This window comes from Tasmannia lanceolata, unplaced genomic scaffold (genome assembly GCF_043159265.1).
Source record: "Tasmannia lanceolata isolate RefF3 unplaced genomic scaffold, GAP_Taslan_0.1 ptg000015l, whole genome shotgun sequence".
Lineage (NCBI taxonomy): Eukaryota > Viridiplantae > Streptophyta > Magnoliopsida > Canellales > Winteraceae > Tasmannia > Tasmannia lanceolata.
In genome coordinates this window covers 11,749,255-11,753,723 of record NW_027518692.1, presented here as the reverse complement: position 1 = coordinate 11,753,723, position 4,469 = coordinate 11,749,255, and the positions used below count along the sequence as shown (strand labels likewise).

Below are 4,469 nucleotides of genomic sequence, written 5' to 3'. Positions count from 1 at the left end.
AAAAGAAAAAAGGGCGCCCGATAGGGGTGGGCGACTGCGGTGGCTCGGTCGACCGCGACGGTCGGGCAAACTAGCCGTTGGGACGTTTTCTGCTTGAATTTTTCAAGCCAGTTATTTACAATTTTACCCCAAACGTTCATATTTCCAAATACACTATACATACATGATTAAAACCTATCTCTACATGCTTTTTAACATTTTACAAATAGCAAATCCCATTTTCCTTGAGCCAAAACCTTCTATCAAAAGTTAAACCTCTTTGAACTTGATTTTTACATTCTATCAAGAGGAACTCCATAGGCTTTACATTTTATCTTCCTTGGAGTGTTTGTGAGCTATCAAATTTGTAATCTGCCTATCTAAGAGGCAAGAGAGTTTTTCTTTTATTTTCTTCGTTGTATTTGAGGGTCTTCTCTTCGGCCCGGTAACAAAGGTGAAGACACTGTGAGGATCTACTCTTCGGCCCGTTAAGAAATGTGAAGACATTGTAAGAGGGAGTCTGCCCTCATCAAACTTCGTGCGAAAAAGAATTTGTTCCCTTTGGAGTTGGAAGAGTCCGGTGTACGGCTTTGTAGACACCCCATTTTGACCGTGCCCTAAACCTTCCAAGTTTGAGCAAAACCCTATCAAACCATTGCTTTAGGAGCCCAAATTTCTCCCCAAGGTAGGTTAGGGTCCCAGCTAGGTCCTCATAAAATTTTGTCGAAATCGGAGTGCGTTTGCCTGGCAAACGAGCCGTGAGAAGAGCGTAGGGTAAACCGGAAAGGGGGGTGAATTTATCCGGATAGGGGGGTGCATTTATCCTAAGCGGTGCCAAACCTGGGCCGAATAGGACACGAAACGATCGTGCGCCTATCAATTTCTGCGCAACCGCGCGCTCATCCATGTTTGGAGTGCCAATATCAGCATCCCATTTTTTACTATAAAAATTTAAAAAAAAAATTCGTGAGAAGGGGAGCTGATTTTTCCGATCAAAAAACTCAAAAACAAAAATCCTCAAACCTTAGATCCATTTCCCTCTTCTTCTCCGATCGTTTTCCAGCGAAGCTCCGGTCACGATCCATTTTCTCAGGCAAGATCTTGTCAATTCGTCTTCATCTTCTCCAATCAATCCAACCGGATTCCGGCCTAACTCCGATCAATCCAACCCTTAGATCTGCAGAGAGAGAGAGAGAGAGAGAGAGAGAGAGAGAGAGGAAAAGAGGATTTTCAAGCCCTAACCCTAGATCTGAGGTGCAGATCTCTGGATTTGAGTCATCGCTTCTTTGATTTGTTCAAACATCATCAAGATCTGTAAAAGGGAGCCGAGACGATTTTTTTTTTTCTCTCATCTTCTCCGGCTATACTCCGGCGAGCCTTCGATCAGCTTTCTTCTCCGGCAATCAAAAGATCATTACATCTCCGGTTGCAATTCATTAATCCTGGGAGTAGGAGATCGAATCAGCTACAAGGTATTTCACTTGCTCAACTTGAAATTCCTCAATTATTCAGGTATGATCTTGTTTATTCCTTTGATTTTAATGGCTGAATAGAAATGATGATATAATTTTGGAACTCTTGTGGTGATTGTTAATTTTACAAGTGGAAGTGAAGCATTTTCATTTAAAAAAAGAAAAGAAAAAAAGGCATATTCATTAGGCTGAAAATTTATTAAATCCTATGTGGATTTGGAAGATGCTAGAATTTTTTGAAGGCTGCATTATATTCATCTTATTCTTCATTCAAGTTTTAATGCCACAATGTTCCTAGAAGTGTGCTCATGGAACTGAAATATCAGAACTCTGCCTTAGGAATTATTTTTGTTTTGCATGCATGCCACCTGCTTGGAGTATTGCTCATCTGTGAAGCTACTGTTTGGTTGTCTTTGACCAACTGTATGTTGCTGGAATTTTGATCCACATTGGGTTAATCTCTGCCTTTGAATACATGTGATTTTAGTTCCATTGCAGAAGTTTATTTTATATTGCTTTGACATACAGGACAGTTGAGCCAGAGCATGCTCGATCTGGATGATTGGAAATTCATCACTTTAGCTCTAGCTTATATTAATCTTTTCTAACAATCAGTTTTCTTTGGAGACTTTGCTTTGTTTAACTTTCTGCAAAATTTGGTTTGGATATGTTAGTGGAGACTCTAACAATCCAGGGGCTTCTTGAAGACAACAAATCTGGACCTATAAAGGAGTTGTTCTCTTCGCAAGTTTTGTGCATTTGGAACCAAGAATAGGAGCTACAATTACTGCTTGATTAACGTGATAAATCAATAGGTGTTGCACATGATGCTTTCAACACCCTCTTCAGTGAGACTGGTCCTGGCAAACATGTTCCCAGAGCTATATTTGTTGATCTGGAGCCCACCGTCATTGACGAAGTTAGAACTGGAGCTTACAGGCAACTTTTTCATCCAGAACAACTTATTTCTGGCAAGGAAGATGCTGATAATAATTTTGCCAGAGGACATTATACTGTGGGGAAGGAAATTGTTGATCTATGCCTTGACCGGGTGCGGAAATTAGCAGATAATTGCACTGGTTTGCAAGGATTTTTTGGTTTTTAGTGCTGTTGGTGGTGGCACTGGATCGGGTTTGGGTTCCTTGCTGTTAGAACGCTTGTCTGTCGACTATGGGAAGAAGTCGAAGCTTGGGTTCACCATTTTTCCATCTCCACATGTTTCTACAGCAGTTGTGGAACCTTATAACAGTGTACTTTCCATTCATTCCCTCCTTGAACACACAGATGTTGCAGTTCTTTTGGACAATGAAGCCATTTATGATATCTGTAGGAGATCCCTAGATATCGAGAGGCCAACCTACACCAACTTGAATAGGTTGATATCTCAGGTTATATCATCTCTGACTACTTCATTGAGATTTGATGGAGCAATCAATGTTGATGTTACCGAATTCCAGACCAACCTCGTACCATATCCCCGAATTCATCTCATGCTTTCCTCATATGCCCCCGTTATCTCAGCGGAGAAAACATACCACGAACAGTTGTCAGTTCCTGAAATTACAAATGCAGTGTTTGAGCCTTCGAGCATGATGGCGAAATGTGATTCGAGGCATGGGAAATACATGGCCTGCTGTTTAATGTACCGTGGAGATGTCGTGCCCAAGGATGTGAATGCGGCTGTTGGAACTATTAAAACCAAACGAACTGTTCAGTTTGTCGACTGGTGTACTACTGGTTTCAAGTGTAGAATCAACTATCAGCCTCCAACAGTGGTTCCAGGGAGTGATCTAGCCAAGGTCCAGCGAGCCATGTACATGATCAGTAACAACACGGCAGTGGCAGAAGAGTTCGCACGCATTGACCACAAATTTGATCTCATGTATTCCAAGCGTGCATTCGTCCACTGGTATGTTGGAAAAGGGATGGAAGAAGGGGAGTTCTCCGAAGCCCGTGAGGATTTGGCTGCCCTAGAGAAAGACTACGAGGAAGTCGTGGCTGAAGGCGATGAAGGCGCTAGCCCAAGCCCATCATTAGGGGACTTGCTCAGTCCAAGTAGCACTCCCCTCTTCTTTTCAAAAGACTTGACCAGTCTTTTATATGTATATCCCTTAGACATTAGAAACCCATTCATTGCGAGGACAATGAAAAAGCTATCTAGAGCCCTTTTAGGGAGACAAGCTATGTCTCAGCATGAAATTCAAATCCTTTAGAGACAGGCTGTGTCTCATTAGAGAACCCCCTCTGTAAGAGAAAAGCTATTTCTCGTGTAGGAAAGAGTTACACCTTTTCGGAGACAGGCTTTGTCTCAATTAATAATTCTCACAACTCATACCCTTTGGAGACAGGCTTTGTCTCATTGGCCCTAGTTATCTTTTGTTTTAGGAGACATGTCATGTCTCATTAGAGCCCTTCTCAGAGTCATTAGCATAGGAGTCTGTCCTTTAGTGTTAGGAATCAGTCTTTCTATCTCAAGAGTCTGTCCTATCATCATAGGGGTTAGGATTCCATCCAACCCTTGCAGAGTCGTGTTTCTGTCTTTTTCCCCCGCAAAGCATAGGATGCTGTCCAACCTTTGCGGGATATCAGGAGTCTGTCCTCCCCTTATGATGATAGGATTCAATCTTCTCGTGTCAAAAACATCAAAAACATTTCAAAAAAACCAAAAACCTTAAAAATCTTGAGTCATTTAGGAGTAGTTAGGAAAATCATTTTCGAACTACGTTGGCTTGATCCCTCTCAACAGGGTACGTAGTGCAGCTTGGGATCCACATCCCAGGTCCAGCCAAACCTTTAAAAATAAATATTTCAAATCTTTCCCAAGATACAAAAACTCTTCAAAACCTTTTCAAAAAGATCTTCCCCTAGAGTTAGGATTCTGTCCTAGATATTTGGGGTGTTTTAGAGTTAGGAGGTTGTCCTGATTTGTATTGATATGGTGTGTCCTGTCGTGTGAGTGTCCCTAGAGTTAGGAGGCCTCGAGTCGATCGGTTAGACATCTAGTCGAACCGATGGCTA

The 4,469-nt window shown here is 42.0% G+C and overlaps 1 pseudogene; it reads left to right on the top strand.

Moving 5' to 3' along the window:
* The first annotated feature begins 2,250 nt into the window (after window positions 1-2,250).
* On the top strand, window positions 2,251-3,664 carry LOC143891720 (tubulin alpha-5 chain pseudogene; annotated as a pseudogene).
* The last annotated feature ends 805 nt before the right edge of the window (window positions 3,665-4,469 follow it).